The 14,382-nt window shown below is 37.1% G+C and overlaps 1 pseudogene; it reads right to left on the bottom strand.

Moving 5' to 3' along the window:
- Positions 1-3,606: 3,606 nt before the first annotated feature.
- On the bottom strand, positions 3,607-5,130 carry LOC102839864 (annotated as a pseudogene).
- Between the last annotated feature and the right edge of the window lie 9,252 nt (positions 5,131-14,382).

Below are 14,382 nucleotides of genomic sequence, written 5' to 3'. Positions count from 1 at the left end.
CTCCCGTAAAGATTTACACCCTCGGAAACCCTATACAGGGTCGCTATGGGTCGGAACCGACTCGATGGCACATAACAACAACAACAACAACATATATATATATATATATATAAAGAGAAGCTTATTATCAAAGAAATGGTTTACTGTCCCAGATCCCCAGCAGAAAAGAGAGTGCCTTTCACAGGTATCCATTATACCATTATATTGGGAGCAAGCCATATCCCCAAGGAAGTATTCCATCAATTGACTGGATTCTCATAGCCACTCATCACAGATTTAACTATGCCTGTATTAGGTTTCATCACCATGGAAATAAGTACATCCCAAATCTCAGACCTCTAGAAATCCTCACTTCATCAAGATGACACAGAACTCTAATAATTAAAACTGTCAGCCTCAACAAATTAAGAAAATGGTAGAAGTTCAGAGTTAATGAAAGATTAAGACCATAGAATTGCTATTGATACAAAATCTACTAATAATATGGTTTGAAATTTATATGGTGCAAAGATGAGTCCAAAGGCTTGATCTTTTCATCAGCTAAATCAAAGCTAACAAAGATGATTTTATGGACTGAATTGTAACCAGGGACAAGTCTCAAATACACCAACATGATCCAAAAAGCAGCATCCAGTCAAGATAGCAGTTTCTAAGGGGATCTGTTGGGCCAGTTAAATTCCAGGCAAAGAAGTCAACTCAAAAGATTTAGGGACTTTGTTTTGGGATTCCAAATGGATAACTTGGATAGATGTTCTCAAAAAACCCATAACTATTACAGGACATTGCTAGGAAGAAGGTTTATGAAAGTTGAAAACTACATTAAAGAAAAAGGCCAGGAAAGTTGTACTTAGGATTTTTTTTCTGCCTATTATAACAATGCCACTGTTCATTCTTTAAGGGTAGTAAGAGATGTCCTAGGAGATTTTTGTTGGAAAATCTTCCCAATAAAAAATCATTTACCCCAGAGCTCTGATCTTACTCCTTCAGTTGTAATTTTGCTTCCCAAATCCAAAGAACATTCAAAAGGAATAGGATTTGAGTCACTATGGATGACAAACTGCCTTTTTGACTTGTATAAGTGGAAGAAATCATAATTCTTTAGGGAAAAGTTGGAAAGATGGAAGCACTGCCTTCAGAAGTGTGTAGATGGAGGACATATTCAGAATATTTTGGTCATATTTTTATATTTTAGCTTAATGAAGTTTTATATGATTTTATAGCAATAATTGTTTACTTATCCTCAATTGTATGGATAAATAAATGGATAGATGGTTATATAGATAGACAAAGATAGAAAAAATAGACAGATATTTAAAAAAAAAGAAAACTCAATAGATAAATGTTATTGTTAGGTATTGTAGTTCCAACTTATAGCAACCCTATCCATAACATAACGTCACACTAGCTGGGTCCTGTGCGATCCTCACAATCATTGTTAAGATTGAGCCCATCACTGCTATCACTGTGCCAGTCCATATAGTTGGGGTCTTCCTAATTTTCCTTGAACTCCAATTTACATAACATGATGTCCTTCTTTAGGGACTGATCCCTTCTAATATTTGGTCTGAAGTATGATAAACGAAGTCTGGCCATCCTGGCTTTTAAGGAGAGTTCTTGCTGTACTTCTTCAAACACAGGTTTGTTTGTTCTTCTAGCAGTCCATGATACTTTTAATATTCTTCTCCAACATAATAACTCAAATGGGTCAATTCTTCTATGGTCTTCCTTATTCACTGTCAAGTTTCACCTGCATAGGAAGTTATTTAAAAACCCATGGCTTGGGTCAGGCACATCTTAATCCTCAAACTGACATCCTTGCTTTCAAACACTTTAAAGAGGTCTTGTGGTATTTCCTAGGGTGTTCATAGTGGATAAAAGCAAAATGAAATCTTTGACAACATCAATCTTTTTTCCATTTATCATAATATTATTTATTGGTCTAGCTGTTGTGTTTGGTATTCGTCAGTATTTTAAATCCTCTGTGCTTTCAACAAGACAAGGTTGTAGCATCTGCGTACTATAGCTTGTTAATGAGTCTTCCTCCAATCCTGATGCCAACTTCTTCATATAATCCAACTTCTTGGATAATTGTTCAGCCTACAGATTGAGTAAGTATGGTGAAAGAATACAAACCTAGTACATACTTTTCCTGATTTTAACCCATTCTGTTTCACCTTGTTCTATTCTAACCACTGCCTCTTGGTCTGTGTACAGGTGCCTCATGAGCACAATTAACTGTTCTCAAATACTCATTCTCAGCAATGTTGTCCATAGCTTGTCATGACCTGCACAGTCGAAAGCCTTTTCATAGTCAATAAAGCACAGGTAAACTGGTATGCTCTGACTTCAAGCAAGATCCATCTGATGTCAGCATTGATTTCTCTCATTCCACGTCCTCATCCAAATCTGACTTGAACTTCTGGAAGTTTCCTGCCAATGTACAGTTACATCCATTTTTGAGTTATCTTTAGCAAAATTTTCCTTGCATGTGACATCAATCATATTATCCTATAATTTCCTCTTTTGGTTGGGTCACCACTCTTTTAAATGGACACAAACATGGATCTCTTCCAATCACTTGACCAGGTAGCTGCCTTCCAATTATCTTGCCATAAGTGAGTAAGTGCCTCCAGTGCTTCATCAATTTGTTGAAAGATTTCAATATGTATTCCACCAATTTCCAATTCCTAGAACCTTGTTCTCTGTCAACAATGCCTTCAGTGTGCCTTGGACTTTTCCTTCAATATCATTGGATCTTGACCATATGCTATCTCTTGAAATGGTTGAATATCATTTATTTCTTTTTCTTTTTTTCCCCAGTTTTTAAAAGGAAGATCTGTTTAACAAGTTTCACTTAGTACAATGTATCTAAATGGAAATCACAATTCAAGGAAAGATTTAAACCAAAGCCTCAGAATTTTGTATAAAAAACATGAACAAACTCCTAAAGTATTGGTATTACATCTCAAAATTGTCCCAGACCTTTAAAAGGAAATAGTAAAAGTGAACACTCACTTGCTTTACAGGATATTAAACCAAAAATCTAGTATTAACAAACATGCCAAATGCATCCACTTTGAATCATAGACCCAGCTCCTATATTTGAAATTTACAGCAAAGTATGTTACTCAATATGCATCCAAAGTTTTCAATGTATTGTGGTACAGGAGCAATATTTAACATAAGTGAAACTGCTTTAACCTAAAAACACTTACTGCTAAGATACACTCCTACAACACAACTAACTTTAGGAAAGCTGAAAATTGTTTTAACAGTTATGGTCAATAGTGAACTTTGTTGTTACATCCTGGATAAATGTTTCCATGTTTAAAATTACTGAGCTTGAAATTTTAAAACAATCCCCACTTCCATTTACAATATGCATAAATCACAAGCTTGTAATACAAAACTGTTAAACTTAATTTTTTGTTGGTTTTATTTCATTAAAAAAGGAAGAAAGAAGAAAAAATGAAACAGACTGACCAAGAGTGATTAGAATCAGTTATATTTTCCATTTTTTAACCATACTGGATAGGCTAGACATCCCTCCTCCCCAAAATGTACAGCTTTTATTTCTGTACTAGCTGTATAGAGCTCGTTTTCTACCTAAGCAAGGTTGGACTGATAGCCACTGGAGTTTTCCTGCAGAACTTGGTCAAATCCACTCATACTGCTCTGACCACCATAACCACCTCCATAATCATGACCCAACTGCTGGACCCCATAACGCAACTGGTTTGATAAGCCCATGCCACCCATCATTTGACTCCCCTAAGCACCACCACTTGCCCCTGTAGTAGAATTAAAAAAGAGTTCTACATAGCTGTGACCATAAGCGCCAGCACTTGTTCCTGCAGTAAAATTCAAGAAGAGCTCCACATATCTATGTTGCACATTAGCTTTGTCTTTTGCTAAAGCTGTCACAGTATCTTCATGAGCAGAAAATTCAACATCAGCCTCCCTAGTAACTCTGTCATAGGGTCCAATTTCAACGTGTACTTTCATGGGGTTAAGAGGTGAGATAAAATTGTAAATATCATTCTCAGTGGCTCTGTAAGGTAACCCCCTCATGGGTACACAGTGTCCTGTGGTGCTCTGGAAACTGGATCCATCATCTGTGTATCTATGATCAGACATTCTTAAAAAACAGTAATTGAGGTCTCTTCCAAATCTATCAGACCCAAAGCCATACCCATCATTATAGCCACCCTAGTCTTCGTACCGCCATACCCTACACCATAGGCAACCTGCATCATCCTTTCAAATCTTGCTCCTCTCCCAATGCTATTATATCCTTTGCTGGCCCCTGGCCTATCATAGGGATCTGGCCACTGCATAGCCAGGAGTTTTTGAGGAGGATCATAATGGGTTCAGACTTTAGCTCGGCTACTCTTGAAGTTTTCAATGTACCTGTTCCCTATACTTCCCTTGTCTTTCTTTAAGGCTTTTTAGCTATCTCCTGTGAAGCAAATTGCACAAAGGCCTCCCCTGTGCTCCACACCTGAAAGTTCACCTACAGTGTCATCCCATTTGGCACAAATGCCAACCCTGAAAAGAACTGAACAATTTCTTCCTTGCTACAGCCAAACAGGAGTCCTCTAAGCTGGAAAAAGCCATTGTTGGCAGTATCAGGGCTATTCGGACCTGTATGCTTCACCACCCAATCCATTTAAACACTGTTGGACTTGAATACTTCCATGTATCTGTGTCCCATGTTTTCTCTGTCCTTCTTCAAAACCAGTTTCACTTCATCTTCAGATTCAACTTTGACAAATCCTTCACCACTTGGTTTGCCTTCTCTGATATGTGTGTTATGTGCCATGGAGTCGGTTCTGACTCATAGTGACCCTGTACAGGGTTTCTGAGGCTGTAAATCTTTACAGGAGCAGAAAGCCTCATCTTTCTCCCACAGAACAGCTGGTAGTTTCGAACAGCTGACCTTGCAGTTCGCAGCCCGATTTGTAACCACTATGCTACCAGAGCTCTGGTATAGAGGAAAGGAATACCTGGTGTGCCATTTTGGATTTTCCAATCAGAGAAGAAGTGCATCACCCCATTGTCTGAGCAGGACCAGGGTAGGCCCCTGACCTTCACCACAAACCCCTCCCTGACTTCTGTGTTCAGCATCATGGTGACTGTTGGGATTTTGGTGATAAGATAGAAGCAATGCAATGTTGGTGTGGCTCTAAGATATCAGGTAATTTTCCTCCTTCTGCCCACTGAACGCTCCCTTCAAGACACGTTTACATGAAGAGCCTTCACATTAAAAGTATTTTCCGCATCAGCAATTGCAAAGATGGTTGAGCTGGTGAACTACCCAGACCAGTTACAAGCAGGGTTTTTCCAGTTCTACTTCTTGACTTCTTCCATTTGCTTTAATATGTTTATGCTGGAGAGCAAGTTTCAGTTTCTTCTGACATCCATTTTTGTCTTTTCTTTTTTTCTTGTCTTCTTAGTGACCTTTCGCTTGCTTCCTAGATGATGTTCTTGATGTAGTCCAACAAATCTGATTTTCAGTCATTAGTATCTAATGCATCAATTCCATTCTTGAGATGGTCTCTAAATTTAGGTGGGATATATTCAAGGTCCAATATAGCCTCTTGTGGACTTGTTTTAATTTTCATCAGCTTCAGCCTGAACTTGCATATGAGCAATTGATGGTGTATTCCACAGGTTTTGACTGATGATATGGAGCTTTTCTACCATCTCTTTCCACAGATGTAGTCAGTTTGATTTCTGTATGTTCCATCTGATGAGACTCATTTTTATGTTGTTTAAGAAACGTATTTTCAACAAATAATTCATTGTAGTTTCAAAATGCAATCATTTGATCTCCAGCATAATTTCTATCATCAAGGCCAGATGGAGAGATAATTGAGTTATATATATATATAGATAAGTAGTTAGATAGATAGATGATAGATAGATAGATAGATAGATAGATAGATAGATAGATAGATAGATAGATGTTGTTGTTGTTATGTGCTGTGGAGTCGGTTCTGACTCATAGCGACCCTGTACAGTGTTTCCGAGACTGTAAATCTTTACAGCAGCAGAAAGCCTCATCTTTCTCCAGTGGAATAGCTGGCAGTTTTGAACTGCTGACCTTGTGGTTCACAGCCCAATTCGTAACCACTATGCTACCAGAGCTTGATAGATATAGATAGATAAATACATGCATCCAACATGCACACTATACTCACGGTCCTTTTTTCTTGGTTATAATATGTCCCTCTCCTTATTCACTTCTCACTCCTTTTACTCTTTAAGTGAAATAATGTTTCTGGCCACACTTCTGGGGAACTCTCTTACATAGGATAAGGGATGTGATAGGACTAAGGGTATCACAGGCCGCTTTTAATTCCTTTATTGGTTTATCACATCAAATAACATGATGAGGAATCATCACATAATTGCCACATTAAATCATTATATAACTGCCAAACCACTGAGAATCATGACTCAGCCAAGTTCACACGAATTTGGGGGACACAATTCAATCTATGACAGTTAATTTACAATTGTTATTTATTTAATGTTCCTAAAAATCCCAAATCACCATTCCCATCTGGCATATACAGAAATCGAATTTCATAGAGGATTCCTGGTGTAGCACTGAAGGGTAAGCACAGGACTTCTATCCACAAGGTCAGTGATTCAAACCACCAGCCTCTTCATAGAAACCTTGTACAGGATCTCTATGAGTCAGAACCAACTCTACAGCACTAAACAACAACAGATGTTAAGTAATATGACCAAGATTATAATTGAGGGAGTTAAAATTTACTCTTAATCCATGTAATTTAAAATCTATAGTCCTTTCTCTATGGTTATTTTTGTGATGCCAGTATTAAAGACACCATTTTCACCCTAATGGCTCCACTGCTAGAGAAGTAGCAAATAACGTGACAGGATAGTGTTTGGCAAATTAATTTATTTTGAGTATGTGTGAGCAAGTGAGAAATAATGATTCAGGGTATCCCCTAGTAAATATAAAATTTCATATATAGCGATCTTTTAAAAATACATCTTTCTTGTTGCTATTGCATGCTGTCAAATTGATTTCTATTAACAGTGACCCCATGTGAAAGAGTAGAATAATCATATAGGATTTTTTGGTTGCAATCTCTTTTTCCTCATTTATCTTTTTGTTTTGTTTTGTTTTGTTTTCATTGTGAGTTGAGTGATAGTTTACATGGGAGAACATTGGTTTTACACTCATACTATTGTATTTTGTTACATTACAATGACTACAAACCCTTCCATGCATCAACATTCAACTGTATTTGCTTGTATTCCATATATTTTTTTAATGCTGTGTTTTTGTTTTTGTTTTTTTAACAAAAACACTAAAGAATACATAATCATTTAAACAACCAAAGGACACATTCTGCAAGTCTGCCTCCTGGCCACCAGCACACAGACTTTCTCTTTCAATGAGTCTAGAGTCTTCAGCTGATCTATCTCCCAATGTCATCATCTCTGCCTCCATTTCTAGTGTCCTTACTTCTCTGGTTCGGGTCTCATGTTCTGCTTGTGCTCTTCTCCCTTGATGGTCCTAGGGTCCTGGAATATAAGATTAACTACTTCCCCCCCTTACGTTACAAAACTTCTGCCTTTACATTTACAATTGTGACAATTGCAATTAGTCATGATAGTAATTATTCACTATCGAATCAAATGAATCCTATCCCCATCTCCTTTCACCAAATCCATCTAGACAAGATGCAGATTATTCCGTGGGGATTCTACTTTCCCCTACACACTCTGAAACTCAACTCCCTTTTGAAAACTTATAAGCCAGTTACTTCGTGCCTTTATATCTGCTGTTATCTTTATGGAATCAGATCCCCAGGAATTTTGTCCAAAAAACCACTGGGAAGATTTGAGTTTCCAACATTTTGGTTGCACTCTTAGGATCCTAAATGGAGGTAAAAATACTTTTTAAATTTAACACTGACTATTGATAGATACATCCACCTTTTGAGGAAGATACTATAATTTAAATTATAGATACAAGATAGGCAAAGAGCAAAATAATAATTAGAAGAGGATTTTATGTTATTGTTGCTAAGTACGGCCAAGTCAACTCTGACTCATATGAACCCATTATAGAGTTTTCAAGGAGTGGCTAGTGGGTTTGAACCACAGACCTTACAGTTATCAGTTCAGTGCTTCTCCTACAGCACCACACAAGGACTTTGACTATTTTATACTACAGTGAAAATAAGGAAATTTGAGTGAAGATGTTATAGTTGTAGAAAAAAGGAATTTTGAGAAACAGATTCAGAGATGTACAAAGCTGCATTGGCAACAAGATTTAAGGGGTTTTATGAAAGAATATGTAATGTTTATCACTTACCTATATACTTTCTAAGGAACTCTGGAAGTGTAGTGGTTATGAATTGGGCTGCCAACCGCAAGGTCAGCAGTTCAAAACTACCAGCTGTTCCGTGGAAGAAAGATGAGACTTTCTGCTCCTGTAAAGATTTACAGCCTTGGAAACCCTGTACAGGGTTGCTATGGGTCGAAACCAACTCAACGGCACATAACATCAACAACAATATACTTTCTGGTACACTGCTGTATATCCCATTACCTCAAGCTTTCAATACATTTTGTAAGATACTCAGCAAGACACACAAGTTTCTTTTGTTAGTAAAATTTTGGAGAAGAAATAAATTGACTATATCTATTGTTAAGTCAATTTAATAAACATTGAATAGTGTATTACTGAGGCTTGTTGATCTCTAGTAGTAATGGATGGCAGAAGTTATAGCTAGAGGAGAACAGGGTAAAATATAAGACACTGATCTCCAAAAGAGTACTTGGAATTGTTAGGCATGGAATGGAATTCCCATGCATATTGGAAGGGGTTCAAGCTGATTTTACAAATTGCAATGGTAAGTATACATTAAGCAACATTAGAGCCCATAAAGCCAAAGAAGCATGTTATTGGTCTGACACAAAATTTAGAAGAGACTCTGTTAGCTTTTTGCGGTACCAGGTGAGTCCGCTGAAACATCCAGAAACTTGAACCATCAGGGGAAAAGAAATCCAGATTTACTTTGGTTAAAAAGCACTCTGTTGTTAAGTGCTGTTAAGTTGATTTTCGATTCAATGTTTTGTTAAGGTTATGTGCTGTTGAGTTGGTTTCAACTTATAGCAACCCTGTTTATAGTTTTTGACGAGAAGTTGTTAGGTTTGAACTTTCAACCTTGTGGTTAGAAGTCCAATGCTGATCCTGCAGCACCACATCTGAAGTCCTTTTGACTTAATAGTGATTTCATGAGTAGAAATGTCTCATAGATTTTCTAGGTTGTAATCTTTATTGTTGTTGTTGTTAAGTGCCGTCGAGTCGGTTCCGACCCATAGCGACCCTGTACAGGGTTTCCGAGGGTGTAAATCTTTACAGGAGTAGAAAGCCACATCTTTCTCCCGCAGATCAGCTGCTAGTTTCGAACCGCTGACCTTAAGGTTCGCAGCCCAATTCATAACCACTACGCTACCAGAGCTCCTTTATAGGAGCATGTAACTAGGTCTTAGTCATTGTGCCCCTTAAGGAAAATGTTATTACCTAGAAATATATCTTTTAAAGAAAATGAGATATTATGGCTTCTGTACACATCCCAGGGAGTTGTTGAGGTAAAATCTGAAACATTCTAGTGAGGGATTAAACCCAGTTACATAAACGTTTAACTGTAAATCACATTCCCATCTGGGAGTAAAACTCAGCAAAGCATTTCAGGAAAAAAACAATCTCTGCTCTGCCTTTAGCAAAACAGCAATGTGACATTTTTCTATAAAGTTTTGCAAGGTCAAAGCCAGAGTAATTCTCATTGTTTCTTCAAAATGTACTAAGATGTATTTTCTATGATTCTTGTAATCTAGATCTATAACCGAAGTATAGTTTGCAAATAACCCATGGGGGTTAAGGGAAGCAGACTTTTTCAAACACTATTTAATAACTTAATTACAATTTCATCATTTCCATACACATTTAGGAAACAGATTGGTTTGTTCATATAAACCACCACTGTGTGTCTTCTGAAATGTGAACTGGTCAGTTATCCTAAGAGAAGCCCTCATGAAGTAGTGGTTTATGGGCAGCTAACTACAAGGTCAGTAGTTCACATCCACCAGCTGTAAATGTAAACATTTACAGTTACAGAAACCTGATACAGGGTGACTATGAGTACAAATTGACTCAATGACACTCAACCACCAACCATCACAACCACCAAGTTAGCCTAATTACTACTTTTCTTTTTAGGATTAAAAAATCATTTCATAATAAATCTGAGAAAGATTATAATTTATGTGATGCTTTTAGGTAGAGCTGTGTATAAGTATTTAAAGATCGGCTACTTTACTATTTCTGCTTCCATTTGCAAGATAAATGAGCATTTTTAAAAAATTGGCTGCAACTTTCATTTTTGTAGTCTTGAGTATATCATGTTGTTGCTAATTGTCATTGAGTTGGTTCTGACTCATAGCAATATTGTATAGGGTTTCCGAGGAGCAGCAACTGATGGATTTGAACTGACAACCTGTGAAACATATCATAGGTGATTACTATAAGGATGCTGAGATGGGCTGGCACCATTGAAAAATGTCTACCTTGACAAAACATAGACAAGAAGAAATAGCATCAGCGAAGACTATGGTAGATGTTGGCATGTGTATGCTTCAGATAAATCTTCACAATGAATCTATGCTATTTTCTTGCTATCTCTGTCCACACTTTCAAATAAGCTCCTTTCAAAGTACTAGTCAATTAATTTTCCTCAGCCTTAGTTTCTCTTTATGTAAATTGTTGTTATGTGCCATTAAGTCAGTCCCAACTCATAGCCACACTATACACAACAGAACAAAACACTGCACCATCCTCACAAATGTTTGAACCCATTGTTGCTGTAACTGTGTCAATTCATCTTGTTGATGACCCTGCACTTTTCCAAGCATGATGCCCTTCTCTAGGGACTGGTCCTTCTTTTTAATATGCCCAAAGTATAATATACAAAGTCTCAACATCTTGGCTTCTAAGTAGTATTATTTATTCATTCTATTTTTATAAATTAGATTGATTATTCCACAAATATGTTTTGAGAATCTACTATGAGCACTATACCACCAACTAATTTTATTTTATTTTATTTTATTTTTTTGTAGTTTAAAGGATAACATAGAGGAGAAATTGATTAAATGCATCAAGAAATGATCTGCATGGTTTGGAAAAGTTGAGAGAAAGTAAAATAGAAAACATAGGCGGAGATATCTAAAAGTGGTTGAAAATGTGTATCTGGAACTCAATAAAGATTTAAGTAGCTAAAGGTGGGAGAGGATCAAATGATATTCTGAATGTGAGAGTATTTGAAAGACAATAAGGCATTATGCAAATGGAATTCCATATATGTGCTGCCAGGCAAGTAATAAAAATGTGAATTATTAGTACATATATATGCAGTTGGCACTAACTTAATTTGCAATTGTTTTATGTTGATTTTTAAGTGTTCAATCTTTTATATAAGTAGAACATTCTGACTTATAAAGTCAAATATAAACTTCTCTAAGGCAAAGATTTAGCATTTTCTATGAGTATACTTTACACATTGCATAGATGTTCCATAAATGTTATTGACTAATTAACAAATGAGAGTAACTTTTTGAAAAAACTTTGATGTAAGAAGAAAGCTAAATCACGCTATCGGCAAATGTTACTCAGATATTTACTCCTGAGGTATTTAGCTCCATCTTTTAAGTCACACTATCCAAATATGGAAGTCATAGGGATCACAAGCTTTAATCATTTCACTACCTTAATCTTTAAAACTAATATTTATTTAGCATTTATTATACAAGAGGTTTTTCCCTATGAACATTTTATTTGGGGGAGGGAATCTACTGTAAAGATATATGTTTTAATTGTTGTTTATTTTAATATGGTGATGATATATGCAACAAAACGTTTACCACTTCAATGATTTCTACATGTATAATGTAATGATATTGATTGAAATCGTCATATTGTACAGTCATTATTGCTAATGCTTTCCAAATTATTCAACACCAATAACAGGCACTCAATGCCCCCTAAGCAAAAACCCCTTTCCCCCTACCCTCCCACTCTTGGTCATGACAAATACTCTGGTTTTAATATATTTGACTGTTTCATACACATGAGATCATGCAGTATTTGTCTATTTGAGTCTGGCCTATGGCACTCAATATAAATGTGTTGACGATTCAGTCATGCTGTGGCATACATTAGGACTTCATTTCTCTTTGACTATCCATCCATCTCCATCTGATTGTGGATATGGAGTTTCTTTTATATTGTTGTCAGTTGTTGTTGAGTCAGCTTCTACTCATTGCCATCTTATAAAATGTGCTGAGTCCTGAACCATACCAATGATTATTGTTATGTTTGAGTACATTGGTGATGGTATTTCAAACCTAAGGCATTCATTGTACATTATTATATCAGATGATCCTTTGTTGTGATTCATTATGATTTCATTGGCTAATATTCACAACTAGATCACCTTTCCTTTCTTCCTAATCTGTATTACTCTAGAAACTCTGCTGAAACCTATCTACCATGGGTGACTCTGCTGGTATTTCAAATACCAGATATTTATTCCGTAGACCCTTAGGTCCGTCTTGTAAGTCACACTATCCAAATATGGAAGTCATAGGGATCACAAGCTTTAATCATTTCACTATCTTAATCTTTATAATTATACAAGAAGTTTTCCCTATGAACATTTTTTTGGGGGTGATCTACTGTAAGGATATATGTTTTAATTGTTTGTTTTAATACAATGATATTAAAACTTGTGGCATAACCTTCAGTATCAAGCTGCCATAGTGTGACAAACTGGAATGTGAATGGTGAGCAGATTTCATAGTGATAACCTGACTCCTCCCATGCCCCTTCATGTAGGTGTCCTGAAGTTAGTAGATTAAAGTGGCTCAAGCCAAATCTCTTGATTCAAATAGCTTGGATTACAAACTTGGATCTCCCAGCTACTAGAAATGGTATCTTAAACAATTTAAATTTCTATACTACAGGACTTCAAATTATATGACTATCTCCCTTTTAGGGTTGTTCTAAGGGTAAAATTAACTCATGTAAGGAACTTAGAAATGTACCTAGAATATTGTAAATTTTTTTTTTAATGTTTTATTGTGAATTATGTGATAGTTTACATGGGAGAACATTAGGTTTACATTCATCCTATCATATATCATTTCATTGCCATGGTTACAATCCCTTCCATGCATCATCAACCAACCAAAGGGTATACACTGCAAACCTTTCCCTGGTCATCCACACACAGCCCCTTCCCTCTCTGGGTCTACAGTCCTTAGCTGTTCCCTCTCTCCACATCATCATCTCTGCCTCCATCTCTGGCATCACTACTTCTCTGGGTAGGGTCCCACATTTTGCTCTTTCCCATAATGGTCTCAGGGACTTCTACTCCTGGACTGCAAAGTCAACCACTCCCCTCGTTTTGCTACAAAATGTCTAACTTTACATTCCCAACCCTCACAGTCAGTCCTGATAACAATTATTCACTATTGTGCCACATGAGTGCCAACCCCATCTCCTTTCATCAGTCCCGCCCAGACTGATTGAATACTACTCAGTGGAGATTCTACCTTCCTCCACACCCTCTGGATCTAGGCTCCCTCTTGAAAGCTTGTAAGCCAGTCACTTCTTGCCTTTGTAGTCCCCCATTTTGGGTAGCCAATGTCCCAGTTTCTCATCCCTATCTAACCTGTGTATCAAGGGGGTGGGACTGATCCTCGCTGTAAAGATTTGTTCCCTCTTTTGAGCTACTGCATCCATAGGTGTAGGTCAAGTTCATCAAATTGTAGCAGATTACTCTTTTATTCCTCTTCTTTCTTTTTCTAGTTGAATTCTGGTCATCCAGCCATTGAAGCCAGGTCAAGTGGATATTATCTGCAAGTGTGGGTATTCTTGCGCATATGCCCTCACTTCTTATCTGCTGGATGCTTCACTCTCCACTCTAGTTCTCTGTGGCTATGTCACTGACATTGGGCCCAGGAGTCCCTGGGTCTTGCCATACTGCTGGTCAACCAGGTCTCCACTTGGGTTCACAGAAATCTATTGAACATAGTAGGGCTTAGCTCACAGCCTCATTGCTGTTTTCCCCTCATTTCCTCTTATCAGTGACCAATATGGTCACCAGTCAGAGCATATGTCTGCTCGTGTATTCCCATTGAGTTCCAGTCTTGGAAAAGTGTTTACCCTGAGGGCCTCAATAATTTGCCTTGATTTCTCCTGGGTGAGCAACTTGCTTGTTCTTGTAGTAGTCAGTCAAACTGCCATTATTGTTTTGTATTTCTCCTGTC

Source organism: Chrysochloris asiatica, unplaced genomic scaffold (assembly GCF_000296735.1).
Source record: "Chrysochloris asiatica unplaced genomic scaffold, ChrAsi1.0 scaffold00002, whole genome shotgun sequence".
In the NCBI taxonomy this organism is placed as follows: Eukaryota; Metazoa; Chordata; class Mammalia; order Afrosoricida; family Chrysochloridae; genus Chrysochloris; species Chrysochloris asiatica.
The sequence above is the reverse complement of the archived record's forward strand: the minus strand, read 5'-3'. Positions and strand labels throughout refer to the sequence as shown.